The sequence below is a fragment of the Ambystoma mexicanum genome, chromosome 1p, assembly GCF_040938575.1.
Source record: "Ambystoma mexicanum isolate Mex_15411 chromosome 1p, UKY_AmexF1_1, whole genome shotgun sequence".
Classification (NCBI taxonomy): Eukaryota; Metazoa; Chordata; class Amphibia; order Caudata; family Ambystomatidae; genus Ambystoma; species Ambystoma mexicanum.
In genome coordinates this window covers 999,221,543-999,240,465 of record NC_090921.1, presented here as the reverse complement: position 1 = coordinate 999,240,465, position 18,923 = coordinate 999,221,543, and the positions used below count along the sequence as shown (strand labels likewise).

At 50.4% G+C, this 18,923-nt stretch overlaps 1 protein-coding gene across 1 annotated transcript in view; it reads right to left on the bottom strand.

Moving 5' to 3' along the window:
- HYDIN (HYDIN axonemal central pair apparatus protein) overlaps positions 1 to 18,923 on the bottom strand; it is a 3,273,799-nt gene that overhangs the window by 752,041 nt on the left and 2,502,835 nt on the right. The gene's annotated exons all lie outside the window — the stretch shown is intronic.

Genomic DNA, 18,923 nt, shown 5'->3' with positions numbered 1-18,923 from the left:
AGAATTGGTCAAGGCAAAAGGACTAGTAGCACGAGGGAGAAAGAACAAGGAGCTGCACGGAACCACAGCAGGACCAAGAGGCAGCAGGAGAACGGACCAGTTCATAGGAGTGTTAAGGCGCACTGGGGAGAGAAACAGACAGCCTTTTATCCTGGCCACGGTACTGTTCCGGCATCAGAGGTTTCCTGGGAAACCCAAAGCAGCCGCCCAGAAAGGAGTCACGTGAGCAGATCCCAGAGGGATGCGTCGTGATGACGGCATAGCATAGTCCTGACCCCAAAGGGATCCCTAGCCCTGCGGGTACCATCCAGAAACCACTGTATGTGCCATCCTGTGTCCACATGCATCCCATGACCCGTCGACATTGGCGCAGCTGCCCACACCAGCGGAAGTACAGACGCCAGGATCCAGCATGTGAGTGGAGCGGGCGGTGCAGCACCAGATGGTGGCAGCATATATAGCACACTGCCCCCCCCTGGGGGTAACATAGCAGCAGAATTCCAGGGGTAGCGCAGGTGAAACAACCGGACCAGGTGTGGTACGTGGATTTGAGAGGCCGGCTCCCATGTACGATGAGCAGGACCATAACCATCCCAATCAATCAGATAGAACAGACGTCCTCTGCATATGCAGGAATCACAGACGGACCTGACCACATATTCAGGTGAACCATTGACATTAACCGGGGATGGCCGGGCGAGCTGGCGACCATAGGGGATCAGGGATGAAGGGTTTCAGAAGGGAGACATGGGAGACATGGAACACCGGATGAATGCGCCAAGCAGCAGGTAAGCAGAGTCTGTAAGCTACTGATGAGATCTTCTTTAGAACCTTGAAAGGACCCAAGTACTAGGGAGCTAGCTTGACAGGCAGGTTGCATAATGCCAAGTTCTTCGAAGACACCCAGACCTGGTCCCCCCTCCAGTACAGCGTTTCCTGATGACGATGCCTATCGACTTGTTGCTTGGCACAGGCCTTGGTGGTTTGTAGGATGGAGTCCGTAAGCCGATGGATACGCTGGACATGTCCCATCAGGCCATCCGCCAAAGGTACTTTGCTGTCCACAGTGGTCTCCAGGGGGATAGACGAGGATGTTGGTCATAGGTGACCAGAAAGTGCGAATTCCGGATGGAGGAATGCCACAAATTATTATAGGCAAACTCTGCCATGCCCAAGCAGGAGGACCAGTTGTCCTGTGTGGCGGTGGCGTAGCAACAGAGATACTGCTCGAGAGTCTGGTTGGTCCTCTCAGTCTGGCCATTAGTTTGGGGATGATAGCTGGAACAGAGTCCTCTTTGTGTCTTTAAATGTGTACAGAGCTGTGACCAGAAACTAGCAATAAACTGCGAACCACGGTCCAAAACTATCTTAGTGGGTAGACCATGTAAGCGGTAGATTTCATGGAGGAATACATTGGCCATCTGTACAGCAGTAGGCAGACCCTTCAAGGGTACGAAGTGAGCCATTTTGGAAAAGCAGTCCAACACCACCATTATGCAGGTGTTGCCATCGGATATCTCGAGTTCCACGATGAATGCGAGAGCGATGGTATGCCAAGGTCTGTGTGGTTGTTCGATGGGGTGCAACAGGCCGATAGCTCTCTGGTGAGATGTTTTGGACTGGGCACATATGGGACAGGATTGTACGTAGGAAGCCACCTGGTTGTGTATTTCCGGGCCACCAAAAGATAAAGGAAACCAGTTCCAGGGTGGTCTTCTGACCTCTATGTCCAGCCTGGGGGTATCATGGAACCCAAACAGGATCTGTTTCTGGAGCTCATGCGTAGGTACGTATAACTGGTTGTGATAGAAGATCAAACTGCCCTTGATATGGATGTCCTTTTGGGTCGAGAGACGGATAACCGCAGGACCTGTAGTTGTGGCAGACCGGACAAGATCGAAAAAGGACTGAATGGTACTATGTATTGTTTTTGCTGGAGCATGGTTGCAGGGTAGTCTTTATGATCAGCGTTGGAGTCCAAAGATTTGGACAAGGCATCAGCAGGTACGTTGGGAGAACCAGGAATATGGGTGAGAAGAAAATCGTACTGGAGAAAAAGAATGCCCATCTGGCCTGGCTGCTGTTCTGGCATGGCAAGGATTGCAAGTGTTGCAGGTTGCGGTGATCAGTACAGACGGTCACGGTGTGCAAGGCTCCCTGTATATGATGTCTCCAACGTTCAAAGGCTTCCCTGCAGTGATGGGTGACAGGGCCTGAGGAAATCAATGGTCCATCTATTAGTGCTACTGGTGCCGGGCTTTCTGCTTTCTTTCTGTATTAACGGGATTCTGTGTAAAGTTGCAAATGCCTGGTCAATATAATTGCCAGATGCACCGCAATCCAGCAATCCCATAGTGGTGATGGTCCGAAGTGTCTTGGGATTGTATAGCTGGATCTCCAGGACCAGGAGACGTGACGTAGGCATCAGTCCCTGGGTAACATCAGGAAAGGACGAGATACTGGACGGGCTTGTTATTGCCTTCCCCTCGGACAGCAAGCCGATTAGATTTCCGTCATCCTAAGGGGACGGACTGGACAAGTGCCCAGGAAATGTCCAGATCCTCTGCAGTACAAAAATAAATGATTCGGCCTTCTCTGTTTCTTTTTTTATCTCGAAGGACCCCGAATGGCACCAACTGCATTGGTTAACTTTGGGGCTCAGAGGCTATGGAAGATGGAGAGGCAAGGTTGGCCACATAGGTGGAATCTGTTGCACTCTCCTTCGTTCACCTCTACATTCAGCGAGTCAGTGTTCATTGCGTAGGACCAGGGCGTTGAGATCTTGAGGTTCCCTGAAATGCACAAGCTCATCCTTCAATTCCTCATGTAGTCCTTGCTTAAACAAAGTTTGTTGTGTAGCAATTGGCCACTGGGCGTCAGTGGCCAACTGGCGGAATCGTCCAATGTACATCAATTGGTCTTGAGAACCCTAACTGATCGCCATTAACTGATTTTGGGTCTTTGAGACCTGATTGGGGGATTGAAACGTCTCCAGAAAAACCTTCTCAAAGTCATTAAAATCGTTCAATAGCAGGCTGTTTGCAGATATGTGACGCGCAGCCCAGGCCAAGGCGTTGCCCACAGATTGCTCAAGATATACCCTATCCTTGCTTTATCGTGCAAGAAATGGGCCGGCCTGTACATGAACTGGATTTTGTAATGGTTCAAAAATTCCATATGTTTTCTCGGGTCCCCATCGAACTTCATGGTAGAGGAGTGGGCTACTGTGTTTTCAGAAGCTGAGGCAGCAACATCACGGGCCACTGCCGCGTATAGGTTGGTGTTGTCGTGCTTTAGAGAGGCGACCTCCAGACGCAGAGCCTGCATCTCGTCCCGCAGTTCTTGCAGGTTTTCCATGTCCTGTTCAGAGTTGTGGCGTCTTAATCTGTCAAGGGCCAGGTCACTGGGCCGTTGCTTATTGGTTCCTGATAGCGTGATTCCCTTCTTTTTCTTTTTGGAGGCACCAACTCGTGGGGTTTCCAGAAAGATTGGGGTCAGTACAGGCAGTGGATCCAGTCCCCTTCCAGTCCAGTCAGATGTGAATCGGGATAAGGTTGGGGACCAATTCCCCCACACCACAGGCTCAAATGCTCCCTGAATTAGAGTGGCGCAAAGGCAGGGAGGCCCACGATTCCACTGGACCGGGGAGCATAGAAGATGGCAAGACGCCAGAGGAGCCACCCCCTGGAAGGTTTCAAGAAACAAAGTGAAAGATGAAGAGAAAGAGGGAACTAGGAAAAGAGGCAGATAAGCAAGAACGGAGCAACAAGGCAGAATTGGTCAAGGCAAAAGGAACAGTAACACAAGGGAGAAAGAACAAGGAGCTGCACGGAACCACAGCAGGACCATGAGGGAGTAGGAGAACGAACCAGCTCATAGGAGCGTTAAGACACACTGGGGAGAGAAACCGACAGCCTTTTATCCTGGCGGCGGTACTCTTCCTGCGTCAGCGGTTTCCTAGGAAACCCAGAGCAGCCCCCCAGAATGGAGTCACGTGAGCGGATCCCAGAGGGATGAGTCATGATGATGGCATAGTGTAGTCCTGAACCCGAAGGTATCCCGAGCCCCACCGGTACAATCCAGAAATCACCATCTGTGCCATCCTGTGTCCGCATGCACCCCAGGATCCATCGACCTCGGCACGACCGCCCACACCAGCGGGAGTACAGACGGCAGGATCCGGCAGGCGAGTGGAACGGGTGGCGCGGCAGCAGATGGCGGTAGTGCGTTACACCTTTGCCTGTCCATTTTACACAATTGGTTAGGAAGGCCTGCATCACAAGCAGCAGTGGACCAAACATTTCCCAAGGAATTATGTCACTTTAAACATTTCAATGGGCACTACACTTGAGAGCTCCTCCACACTTCCAACTGCACTTCACAAACCAGCCCATAAATGTTTTTTCCCAGACTAATAGGAGTCAGCACATTATAGGTGTGATGGGGTGACTTGGATGGATGTTGTGAAAAAGAGCAAGAACGTAGAGTACATGGAATCGACTTGAAAGTAATGTTCCCACTCTTTCGTCCTGTTCCCCCTCCATTCATCCCAGGATTTTGGGAATCTGGTGCTACAGTCCAAAAGGTTTGCTGCAGACAGCTGCATATGCCTGGTTTGGGTTCAAGCAAAAGGGGTTGGATAACACTTCCTATATTCTTCAGTATCGGATCTTTCATAGATTCACATGCTGGGAATATTCCCTGTCGTTAGGCTAGGAATCCTCAGTAAGTTAGAGCAGTTTAAACAAACTTTGTCACTTTTATGCTCTAGTATCATCCTTTTTGGGTCATACTGCCGCAGCCAATAAATAGGAAAGGCTCCCTTAGCTCTCCCCCTATCGGCCATATTCAGATTTTATTTACCGCACATTCATGTTGAGAGTACTCAAAAATGTATATATCTTCAATATTTGATTAATATTGATCTAAAAATCCTTAAAACATCTTTCTTCAATGGCGCGTCAAGATCTTTGATAGCGGGAACACATACAGTGCCAGTTTGTATTCTCTGAACTGCATTGTCAGGCCTCAAATTAATGTGTTTGAGCATATGGCTGCCGCTAGTGGTTCAAAGGTGTGCACAAATATAAGCACCGACAAGGGACATCCCTGCAGCGTCCCATGACTCAAATGAAATTCACGAGAGGCAGCCCCGTTCACCACCACCCTCGCCCTCGTATGTTTATAGAGTCCCATTGCCTCTGTAAGCCATCTGGGCCCTATGCCGGCCTTCATAAGTGTTGTTTTCATAAATCTCCATTCGACCCGGTTGAATGCCTTTTATGCATCTACTGAGAGCAGAACTGCATACCAGCCATCAAATTCAAGGTCTTTTGAGTATTGTCTGACACCTGTCTGCATCTAATAAAGCCGACCTGGTTGTTGTGAATCAGCAAGGGGATGACAAGCTTCAATCTACCCGCAAGGACACTGGTGTAAAATTTGGCATCCTTATTGATCAGAGATATGGGTCTGTAAGAACCACAGTCCAGTGGTATTCCCTTTAAATCCTGGAGAAGCAAGCTTTTGTAGAACTTAAGGACTGATGCTTTTATTACAAGGTCCCTAGGGAGCATGCTGCATCCGTATCCGTCTATTCGGCCTGCAAGGTTTCATCTACCTTCTTTTCAAATAGCACCACTCCATTCAAAAGCATGTTGACTGCACTCGTTTGGACTTCGGGGAGGGAGTTGGTAGCCTTCAACCATCCTTGTCGATACAACAGCCCCGTTTCCTAGTTGCCACAAACATTTGTCTGCAATATCCACAGAGACTGAAATGGTGTGGTCGGATGCTGATTCACCCTCGTGGAGGGTGTCTAATGCCTCTTGCCACTTATCCTCTGGAAGGAACCTGAGAATGGGTCCCAATTTAAACCACAATACTCTGTCGTACCTGGCGAGGAAGGCCATAGGATTAGCTTCATTTATGGTAGTGGCAGCCGTGGTGATGATCCCCTTCCCGTAGGCATCGAGGCACTTACCCTCTGTATCAGGTGGGACTGAGCAGGAGGAAGAAGGATTTGCAGACTGCTTACGTGCTGCTGCAGAGACTTCAGAGCGTGAAAAGAGCTGATCTGGTCAGGCGGGGAATCTCCAGGGTGGGGGGGGCTACCTCTGGTTCATCATCTGGCTCGAACCATGTCATCAAACTCATCTGACGTGTCCATGTTGTGGACGGATTGTTGATGGTCTTGAGGTTCATCCTCAGATTCTGTGTCTGACAACTGCAGTGGCCTCTGAAGATGCTGGTCAACTCTTGTGGGAGAAGAGGAGCAGGAATTCTACCTGGTGTGGGTGGGATGCAGTTGGAACTGGCAGTTTTTGGTGAAACTCTGCCACAAGGGTGGCCAGAATGTGCATTAAGACATCTCTAGGTCCCGGTGTCGCCAGGATCCCCACTGGAGCCAGTGCATCCTGGCGTGGCGGCACTTGTACGGGTGCTGCCATAGGAGGGGGCAGGTCTAACAGATAATGGTTTCCCTTGAGGTCGTCTTCCACCGCGCCAGAAGATTGAAGGGGAGTTTCTGGGTTGGTCCCAAGAGCCAGAGAATGGCCTGGTCATGGATTGCAACTGAAGCTGATAATTCCAGAGCTAGAAGTGAAACAGACACAGATTGTGTTGCAGTCAAAGAGGATTTTGTCGCCGCTGATGAGGATTTTGTGGCAGTTGTCGAGGATGTTGTCGCAGTGGCACTTGCATCTGCAGACGGGAACCTTACGGTCATCAGCGGGGCAGGTTTTGTAGACATCGTCAGGGCTTTTGGGCCAGCCTACCGTGCTTGGGCGAACCTGAAGATTTCTCCAATGTTCTGGATGGCGCTGTTGTCATCTCCAACGGGAAACCTGCAGGGGTTAGTTGGGTAGATCTACCCTGCCTAAGAGAAGCTGGACTCCGTACAGAAGCAGAGTCAGAGGCCCCACCAGTTTTGTCTTTGTCGAGTCATGCCACCAATCTCCGATGATGGTCTCTCAGGGCCTTATTTGAGAAAGACTAACAAATCTCACACTCCTCCATGATGCAGTGTGGATGGAGGCAGTAGAGGCATTTCTCATGGAGGTACTCTACGAATACAGTCTTTAGGCCACATCGGGTGCAGGCCGTAAAAAGGCTTTTCTTCCTGGCCTCAGACATTTTAGTAGGTCCAAAGGGTTTCAAAGACATGGCTACTGTGAGCGGGAGAAATCACAGACGAGCTGGAAACCTTTGAGCGAGCGTCATCGGACAGGGGATGCTGGACCCATCGTCGAAAACCATAAAGTTATATTTTTTAAATACTAATAACTTTGAAATTTAGAGAGATATATTGAGGACACCCAACATGAAAATGTGCTGTAAAAATGTAAAAATAGCCATCAGGGGTGGAGCTAAGGTGCCATTTCTATTGGCTGTTGGCAGTGTGACCCAAAATGACTAATAGAGCACTCAAGTGACTGAAGCTTGCAGTTTAAAATTATACTGCTCTACATTACTGAGGATTCCCAGACTAACGACGAGGAATATCCACAGTATTTGGATCTATGAAAGATCCAACGCTGGAGAACTGAGGAAATTGTGAACATCAGGAGGCTGCCGGGGAAACATTATTTACATGAAGAAACTCGTCCCAGTCTTAGGCACGAAACCATAACCAGAAAGTTGAATGATTGGAAATATGAAAATCAAAGGGAACAAATAATCAATAATCCGGTAAGAAAGACTGAATTATATGCAAAGAGTAACTCGTTCCTGTACCGAGATCAAGATATTATGGAAAAGCCCAGATAAGAAGAGCAGTGAGCAACAAGGGATAAGAGAGACATTTAAACAACACAGGTGTTGAACTAACAGACTGGGAATGGAAACCTTGGGTAGAAGGGCAAGAAACCTATTTGTGCAAAGTTGAAGCATGTGAGAAGGGAAAGGCTAAAGACTATAACGAGTGAGGAAACATAAGACTTGTAATTGAAGAGGATAGAAGAACCCTAGGCCCCAGAGAGAGTACAACTGGCAAAGAGAGCCTAAAAAGAAGTAGAAGTAAAGATAGTTTGCAAACGCATAAACAGAAAAAGTGTGATGAACATGTATGTGATACCAATAAAAGGAGAAACGATTGTAGGGAAAACAAATACCAAGAGAGGACCAAAAGTCGTCTTGAAAAATTACCACGCCTAATAAGAAAGACTATCAGAATGGACTATACTAAGAAATATATTGTATGACAAGAAACCTGGATAAAGAGAAGGATAAGGGAAGAAGCGACATTGACTTAGCCTATTTTACTTTAGTTATATTTAATGGTAGGGTTGGATAGGGTTAGCTTGGACGGACAGCAGTGTTACTTTGGGCTAACTGAAATCTGACGAGCACCGTTAGTTACTTAAGACAGGTAGGGTATTGCCTTTAGTCACAGGGAGAGATGGGCCTTTTTGTTTAATAAAGATAATACACAATGTCCTCAAAGTGTCGGACACCTTCCGACCCACCACAAAATGTAAGTATTTACTTCAAATAAGGTGAGTACCCCAATGTTACAAAGTTACATCTTCGGACAGGATCCTTGACCCAGGACGGACTGAAAAGGGTATCTTCACTTACCCATCTGACTCCAATTCTTCCAGGTGATACTGCAAGTCTTTTGGAAGTTCGCTGGGGCTCCAAGTGTCTGTCGTTGTTTCGGGTGAGGGGAGCCCAAGGGTCGAACATTCAGAGATCACTTTTTGTGTTGGGAGCTGATCGCGGTTCTCACCAGACAGTTACTAGCAACGTCTTGAAGAAGTACTCAAAATGAAGAAAAGATGCAGACCTTGGTAGTGCAGACCTTTCAGGACACCTCACAGGATTGCAGAAGGAAGGTTCCAGTGGAGGTCACCAAAGTCAAGTGGTGGCAGGCAATCTTCCAGGGGTGAACAACGGCAGACCCAGCTCAGCTACCCTTGTTGTGAAAAGGCTGAAATTGCGTGGACAGGAAACTGTCATAAACTGAAGACTCTGTGAGTCCGAAGGCTCTGTTCGGAACGTCGATGGATGCAGCACTGTAGACCAAAAGGGAGTTGTCCAGTCCACCAGCTGGTCCAGAGACATGGCTTTCAAGGTGTGGATCCGTGACCAGGGGTTGAGAATGGGTGTTCACACCATTACAAGGGTGGAAGCATCAACAAGGGTCTTCTGAGATCAGGCAAAGGAGCAGGGCTTCAACAGGCCAGTTACTACAGTCGATGCTAGTCAGCTGCTATGGTCATCCTCAGGTCATCAGCAGGTTGGTCTTCATCGTAGAGGTTTTGGTTCCAATGATGGTCTGTTGAATAGTTGCAGGAGCCCATTTATCCAAGATTCAGTCTGGGATCTAGCCCAGGCGTACCAAGGGTAAGGATCTGCAACATTCAAACAGCCTAGGGTTGTCCAAACCTGGACAACCACTGGTCATCACATCCATCCAGCAACAGACCTTCGTGTGCCAGAGGATGTGGACTGGGACCAGACAGTCCCAGCCCCCTGTGACCATCAACCACAGAGTATTACCTATAGCATTGTAGAGACTTCTTGAACATACCCTGCCAGTAGCAGCACACACAACAGGGGGCTATGCTTTAAAAAGTTGCCTAAAGGGAAAAAAATGGGGTCCTGTAGGGAGGGGAGACCAGGACAAAACTAAAGACCACCCAAACAAGGGGAAGTGTGAGGGGAAGTCTTCTTCTGAGTCTTAACATTGGCCGAAAAACAGTAACTGTTTGGTGGCAGTTGGTGATGGATGGGTGGGTGGATGGAACCCCGGAACACTAAGTGATGGCGCATAGAGTGACCACTGAATCGATGAAAGTCAAAGCATTCTTTGGGAGAAGCTGTTTCTGGGTCTACCTATGGTGCAATAATTTGCAAACAGTTGGGAAAGAAAAAATGGTACACAATGGCACCAAGAACATATTTAATCAAATTGTTCCCAGCAGCTCATTTGACAACTGTGAAAACCCATGTTATGAAACTCTACTAAACAAAGTACCCCTAAAGAACAAGTTTTATGTTAGATGATACAAAAACAAAAAAGTTACTCACTGTAGTGACACTGGCACTCTTAGTCAATAGTCCCCTTCCCCCATACAGATGGGATATACCTTGGAATGGGGAACCACGCATGTGGCAAAGCAGCTTTATAGAATTTGCGGCGCAGGCATGTCCTCTACACGCCAACCTTGGCACCTCCTGCACACAACATGCTCAACCGTCAGTCTCTTTGTCAAGACTGACTTGGGAACTTATCAGGGAAGTGGGGGAGGGGGCGTGGCCTGGAGTCGATGGCGAGCAGAGGCTGATTCGCCGAGCTCCGGCCGAGACGCCGTTTCCGAATCATTTATCTCCGGCTTCAGCGGGTTAGCAGCCCCCTGAATAGAACGCAGCGGTGTGTGAGGCGATCCCACACAAATCCTCCTTGAGGGGTCGGACTCTCCGGCCCCCCAGACGCCGGCGCTGATCACCGAACGCACTCCCTCCCCCCGCCGCGCCTGGATTCAAGATGGCGGCTCACGGAGTCTAGCGAAGCCTCCGCATAGCACCCCCGCCAGCACATCCAGGCGGGGAACACCGCGGAGGAGCATCACAGCGGAGCGGCCCTCATCCCAACACCTGACCGCGGCTGGCACCCGGTCCTCGCCCTACTCCCCTACCACCACTTCGGAAGGCCCCGGTCGACACTACGTGCCGGAGTTGCCCTATTTCCGGAGCTCCACCGAGGCACAAACTGCATTTTGGAGACGGCGGTGGGGAGCTCACCTGCCACCAACTTTCTCCCCTCTACCGGAGACCCAGCCGAAAACGAACACGCCGCGTACTCCGGGGTCAGGAGCACGCGGCGACACCATCGGCCTCCCCCTACTGGGCCTACAATCTTCTGCAGGGAGGCCGCTGCCGGGTGGCCGGACCGGAGGAGCTGCTGGGGCACTGGGCCGCTGTGGCCCGTTGCTTCGCCCGGTGTCCCGGAATCGGGAATGGCCCGGAGGGCCGCGACGAAGCGCCAACCCACGGAGCAATCGTGAGCACAGCCCCGGCTGCACTCCCCAACCACAGCCTGCATCGTCCATGCAGCCGGGCCGCCCAACTGGACTCCTCCACCAGGGGGGGACAACTCCGGCCTTCCCCCTCCTGAGCCTACATTCAACTGCAGGGAGGCCACCGCTCGGTGGCTGAGCCGGAGGAACTGCTGGGGCGCTGGGCCACTGTGGCCCGTTACTTTGACCAGGCCTGGAAATCGGAAACGACCCGGAAAGCCGTGACGGTGCGCCGAGCCAAGGAGCAACTGTGAGTACGGCCCCAACTACCCTCCCCAACCACAGCCTGCATTGTCCCCGTGGTCGGGCGGCCCAGCAGGACTCCCTCACCAAGAGGGGACAACTTCTACCCTAAGCGCCCCAACACTATCACCCCTAAGCCCAGGGACAGCGACGCAGGTGCTAGGATAGCGGATAGAGCACCTGGAAGTACGGAGGAGCGCCCCACCTCATGCGCCCTGGACAGCCTCCAACTACTGAAACAACAACTTCCCAGGGCACAACCCACCCTAGAACACCGCTCCGGGCCACACAAGAGAGCGGCCCCGAACTTCACCCCTCCAGACTCAAGACTTCGGGGCAACCACTATTACGTCCCCAACATGGCCGCCAAAAATAAAACCAGGGCCGCCACCATGGACTCCTTTGTCTCAGCCAGGGCAAAGACTCCCACCCAAGCCAGGGCCAGCTCCACCGAAACCATTCGCTCACAAGAGACGGACCCCAAAGATAACCACTCCCAGATAATGGATGCTATTGCCTCATTAAAGACCCACATCGACTCCAAGATAGACGAGTTTAAAATAGACATACAACTCATTCGCCAAGATGCCCGCAACTTAACGGAAAGGGTGACGGCCATGGAGAAAACCACAGAGGCGGGGTCCGCGGCCGCGGCGACCCTACAATCTGAAGTTTCGGACCTGAAAAGGAAGGTCACATTCCTAGAAGAAAGGGCGGAAGAGGCCGAGGGCCGGGCCAGACGAGGGAACATCAGAATCTTAGGTATCCCGGAGGGGAATGAAGGCCTAAATACCACGTCCTATGTTGAAACCCTGCTGCTACAGGAAATTGGGGCCGGCAAATTGACTCAGGGATTTTCGGTGGAGAGGGCCCACAGGTCCCTACAGAAACGACCCCCCCCCTGGATCACACCCACGGCCAATTATAGCCAAGATACTAAATTTCCAGGACAGGGAAACCATATTAAGATATTCCAGGGAAACAGGCCCTATCACACGGGGCGAAGCTAAGATTTCCATATACCCGGACTACACCCAGAAAGTACAAAGGGAGAGGAACTCGTTTGTTCCGGTCAAAGCGAGGCTTCGCCAACTGAACCTTAAATATAGACTGCTGTACCCGTCCCGCCTGAAAGTTATCCACAAAGGGCGAGCAATCTTTCTCGAAAATCCAGAAGCGGCCAACATGTGGCTAGAAGACAATAACCTTGCCGACGGTGCAGATAACCCAGGTGGGGAAGACTGAACCTTGGGGGAGCAGGGCTGGACCCCAGGGACCCCCCACACCACCCACACATGAAGCATAAACAGCCGGACCCAAGCAGGTAACTCAATTAACAGTATATCATATGGAAACGACCCTCGTTTGGCCTCGCCGCCTCGCAGCAACCCCGCCCCCAGCGAAAGAACCAACCGGGCGAGTTTCTGCCCGACCCAACTCGCGCCCGACTCCCGGATGGGCACAGACGGCGCGAGAGCGCCTGAGCACCGCGACATAGTTGTAGTCGCTGGGCGCACCAGTTTGAGTTATGTTATCAGTTCAGTTAGTACCATAGTCTTCGTTCCACTGATGCTTGAAAACACCGTGATGGCCACAAGATACGCTTCAAGAATTGATGAACCAGAGGCCTATCACTTACAACCTATCAATCACGCTCTGATGCCACACTGGGCCGCCGCGGCTGCCCCCCACGCCAAACTCAGAACACCACACCAATGGCATCACAACTCAATGTTATGACGTGGAACGTAAGGGGAATGGGCTCGTACCTCAGGAGGAACCGCATACAGTCCTACCTCAGGAGGAAGAAAGTCTCGATAGCGATGTTACAGGAGACACATCTCACCGAGGACGCTCTGTCTAAACTGGCAGACCGATGGGAAGGAACTGTGAGAGGATCCCCATATTCCAAATACGCAAGGGGTGTGTTAATATGGATAAACCCTAATGTGCCCTTCCAATTACATGGATGCGAATCTGACAAGGACGGCAGATATGTAATAATGTGGGGAACTATAGAGCAGACCCCGATCTGCTTAGCTAACACATATTTCCCGCAACATGGAATCCCGTCGTACCTCAACACACTGAGCTCCAAGCTGGCACACCACCGTGGCCAAACCTTCCTGTGGGGAGGAGACTTTAACTGTGTTATGGACACAACTATGGACAGATCGCTTCCTCCCCCCCAATCTAGCAACCCTGCAACCCGTGCCTTGGCGGAAACACTAGACCAACTCAACCTAGTGGACATCTGGAGGATACAGCACCCAGCCGATAGGAGTTATTCCCATTACTCAGCCCCACACAACGTCCACACAAGGATAGATTACTTGTTTATTGATCGTGACGAAGCCCCGCTGGCGATAACCACAGAGTATCTGGGGAGATCTATTTCTGATCACTCCCCGTTAATCATGCAATGGAGGCAGAGAGGACCCAGACCCCCGATTCCCATGTGGAGAATGCCCTCCGCGACACTAGAGGACCCACAGTTCAGAGAGGACCTTGCCGAGAGGCTAGAGGAGTACGTCGATATCAATAAAGGATCCGTCTCCACTTGGAGCACACTGTGGGAAGCCATGAAGGTGGTCACCAGAGGAGAAATCATATCTAGAGCTGGAGGCATCCGCAGACAACTAAAGACATCACTTGAGGCCCAAGAATCAGAGATCACCCGTCTGGAGTCCACTCTTGACACCTCCCCAGGAGTCGAAACGGAACTGAAAGCGGCCCGAGAAAAATGCCAGCTCTCCTGGGACAGGCTGGAAAAATGTGACTTCGCTACATACACCGCTCGATCCCACAGGGAATCAGACAAACCAGGTAAGCTGTTGGCCTGGTTATGCAGAAGAGAGCACCCTAAACACTTACCAACAGAAATAATAGATGCAGATGGTGCATCCCACAGGACACAGATGGGGATCAACAAAGCATTTGCCGAGTTCTACTCAAAACTATATGCTCATGAAGCCCGGATCCCCACCACCGAAATAACAGACACCCTGGATGAGATCGACATGCCCCAAATATCCAGCGAACAGAGAACTGAACTAGACATGGACATTACTCCCGACGATGTAAGATGGGCCATCAAGTCGCTCGCCACCTCCAAGACCCCAGGTAGCGACGGACTCACGCCGGAATTCTATAAAGCATACGAACCCATCCTCACCCCCATCCTACACGAAGTCTATCAGGAAGCTTACACAAACGGGATCCTCCCCAACACCATGAGAGAAACTATAATCATCCCCATGCTCAAGCCCCACAAACCACCTACTGACTGCGACTCATACCGACCCCTGGCCATGCTCAATTATGATAGCAAGATCCTCACCTCAATACTGGCCAGCAGACTTGCTAAAGTGCTAGGGTCCATAATCCATGAGGATCAGAACGGATTTGTCCCAGGTCGCAACACCACAGCCAATTTGAGGAGGCTTCAACACATCATGGCCGAAACTCATGACTCGGAGGAAGATCTAGCGATACTGTCACTTGACGCCATTAAGGCCTTTGACTCCATCTACTGGGAGTGGCTGGTGGAGGCCCTGCGGGCTTTTGGCTTCGGAAATGGTTTCATCAGATGGGTCCAGGTCCTCTACAACTCCCCAGTGGCCAGGGTCAAGACAGGCGGAACAATTTCAGAACCTTGGAAAATACAGAGGGGCACGAGACAAGGATGCCCACTCTCGCCTATGCTGTACATACTGGGACTGGAACCGATTGCTTTATACTTTCGTCAGCAACTCTTTGACGCCGGCATCAAGGTGGGCAACGTTCATAACATAATATCATTGTACGCTGATGATGTTCTCCTGTACCTAACAGACCCAGAGCTCAATGCACCGACGGCACTGGAGGTACTCGACAACTACGCGAGATACTCCGGAATCCAATTTAGTAGACACAAATCCTCAGCATTTCCCCTGGCCGGATTGAGAGACGTCTCAGCGGAGGACCTTCCGAACATAGGGATAAAGTGGCAACCCGAGAAGTTCAGATACCTGGGGATTAATCTCGGCCACACCCCACAGCTCACACATGAGCACAACACAGAAGCAGCCGTCACCAACCTCCGACGGTCCATAAAATTCTGGTCCAAACTCCCACTGGCGATGGTGGGAAGAGCGGCGATCGTCAAAATGATAATCCTCCCTCGCTTCTTATACTTCTTTGTGAATATTTGCCATTACATACGGCCCCCTTTCTTCAGGAAACTGGAAGCTATTATCAAGGACTTTATATGGGGTCCTCACAGGCATAAGCTGTCACTGGCCACTCTGACCCTCCCACACAGAGAAGGTGGAATAAAACTACCAGATCTTCAGTTCTACTACTTGGCCGCCCAGCTCAGTCACATCACGAGATGGCTGTCAGACGAATCCTCAGCCGAACTGGGGCTACTGAAGCAACACCACACCAACTTAACTCCCAAGGAAATCCTATGGGTTCCCATCTGCCACTCTCCGGAAACCCCCATGGTTGTCGAGCTTGGCAGACAGATATGGACCAGGACTTGCCACATCATGAAGGTGCAACACCCATACTCTCCGGACCATCCCATAATGGCAGATGTGTGCAAGAAGGAGGCAGACCTCCCCATAGCAAGGAGGTGGGAAGAAGCCGCGATATACACATGGGGAGATATGTTTGAAGATGGACTGTTCAGGGACTTCGAATCGATCCAAGAAATCGAAGGGCTACCCAAAGGCCAGTTCCTTTGGTACCATAGGCTCAAACGTACCGCCAAGAATCAGTGGCCCACCTGGCCAGAGGAACCAATCTCGGACCCTCTACTACAAGAAATGTACGACCTCTCTGATGGATGGAGACCTGTCTCCAGGTTATACAACAGGCTCATCGACAAACCTAACCCTAAGGGAGCGACACTGAGGGCAAAATGGGAAGCAGACCTCGCAGCCCCGCTCACTGATAAAGAATGGGAAAGAGCACTAATATTCCCCAAGAAAGTGTCGAGAAATTCCAGATTTGGCCAGATACAGCTGAACGTCCTTTATCGAACTTACATGACCCCCCACAGAGTTGCTTCGTTCAACGCGAAGGTCCCACCGGTGTGCCCATGGTGCGGGAACGACAGGGCAGACATGATCCACATGTTCTGGTCCTGCACCAAAGCGATGACACTCTGGTCGAAAGCCAAGCAATCCTGCAGAGACGCCGGCATGGAGCGATACGAATGGTCACCAGGAGAGTGCCTATTGGGTACATACCCCAGACCGAGCAAATTCAAACACCTCGTGAAACTAATGGACATTTCATGTATACTTGTCAAAAGGACCATAGCGATGGCTTGGAAGACACCAGCGGGCCCCAGACATGAGCGCTGGTTAAACGAAATGGCGAGGTGGACGGCTGCAGAGACCAGAGCCTGGCAGGAAGGAACTACATCCAGCGGAGAAGCTACAAGCGGCTCCCTGGTCGCCTGGAGGGCCCTTCTGACGAACATGCTCTTCAATGCGGACCATAAGCCCCCTTGAACACTTGTTGCGGTTCACAGTAACAGGCTCCCACCATCACAAAGTATATGCCTCCTGCAGCTGTTCCCCTCCACTTCCTGAGAAGCCACACTCTGGACTGAACCACCATCACGAACTTCACTTACCACATCACACGAAGACTATCGTTGTTTAAGATAAGTTTCCTTTTGTTTTCTTTTTCTCCCCATCTCATTCTTTCTTTCCTTCTTCTTCACTTGTTTAATTCACGAGTTTGTATTGTTTCACCTTACCACGAAACTAATAAAATACTTTGAAAAAAAAAAAAAAAAAAAAAAAAAAAAAAAAATCAGGGAAGTGGGGGAGGCATGGAGGAAAGGGGACTATGGACTAAGAGTACCAGTGTCACTATGATGAGTAACATTGCCAAAGAAAACTAGTGAAATTGTCAGGAAGTCAGAAAATAAAGAGTCTGTCACTGTCATGTCCAAAAACCTGCTTCTGTCCCTAACACTAATAATCAGAAGTAACTGTGCAAGGATGATCTATTCTTAAAGTAACAAGTTATCTTTGTGTACTCAATCAACAGAAAAGTTCCCTGTCTCTCTCGTAGTAAAATGTGATGACATTAATGGTGTTCTAAAAATGCCAAGATTCGTATGCTAGGGTTGTGCTCGTTTCCCTTAAGAGTTCTTTTTAATTTCCTTCCTTTTGGGCTCTTGAGCCCGTGTATCCTCTTGGGTAAATGTCAGTGGACAATCCACAGGGATATGTTGTTTAGCCTCAAAATTCTTTGTCTTGCCAACTTGATACAGTTCCTTATAAAATGAAGGATTCGCTTTAACAATTACAGGGTCCTTGACCCTTTTAATCTCTCAAATGGGTGAGAGTCCCAGACTCGCAATATAGCTTGGTTTACACTCTCCTGCCAAACTAGAGACCTCTTGTGTACTGTATATCTTTCATGTGGGTCTCAGATCCTCTTATTATTCCTTATAGTAGGCGCTTGCCTTTCACATGGGTGCCGGTGCCAGACTCGCAGTTCGTTATCATACACGTTTGGTTCACTCGCCTACCAAACACATGACTCCTCTGTCTTCCTTATTCCTGTGGTATTGTATGTGTTTGGTCTCTCACCTGATTCTCTTCTCTTGGTTACTCTCAGCTTCTCATATGGGTGCTGGTCCCAGACTCGCAATTCGTTATCATATCTGTTCAGTTCACTCTCCTGCCAAACATATGATTCTCTTCTCTTGGGGTTTCTCGGGGACCCCGACTCTCTTATACTTTAGTTTCCATATGGGTGCGGGTCCTAGATCACAATTTCCCTTCAGGGTCCCAGCCCCTCCTTCTTAAATGTTTGAATTTGCTCCCTTGCTTGCCCGGACCTCCAAAACCTCCTGGAAAACCCACATACCCATTTCCTGCTTCTCGGTAGGTACCAGCGTTTCTCCAGCCTCTGCGCTGTCCCTCAAGGCTTCGGAAGCTCTCTGGTGAATGGTGGGGTCTGCAGCGGTTCTGCAGGTGTCTCCCTCTGCCCGGCTGCACTTTCTGCCTTGCAGGCAGTTGACCGGAGCCTGGGGTGCACTGACGTACGTATCATAAGCAGCCTGAACAGTCCTTCCAGCTTGGACCGCGTTCAGGTTCTCCTCCTTCTCCTCCCTTCTTGACTGCTTCCCCTCGGCTGTTCTCTGCCCGCCTAGTGCTACCGCAGTTGCTCCTTGGAGGATCATTCTCTCTTTTAGTCCCTTGCACACTGCAGATGCTCAATGACCCCCCCGGCCCCTCTCTTGGAGGGATACTAGTTTTCTTGGTTCCCCCAGTGAGGGAGATTCCAGCTTCCCTCTGTTCCCCACAGGCTGCTGGGGTTCAAGGGTTCCCCTTTCTCTCCGTAGTACAGTGGTCCACAGCCTCTTCTGTCACAGCGCAGGATTCCTGCTCCTCCAGGGAAGGCTTGACAACTGCTTCCTCAGTCTTTCCTCCTTTTCTACTCTGTTTGAACCAATGAGCAGCCGGCAACCCGTAGACTGCTCATTACAGTTCTTAAGAGTAATCTTCATGGCTCCTTTCCTCCTCCTCGTCTCAGTGTCAATCTTAGAACTCTCTCTTGGGTAGAATAGGATCTTCTTCGTCTCAGTACTTGGTAATGAGGCTCTATCTCGGTAGTTCCTGTTCTTCCTCGTCCCAGTACTTTTAA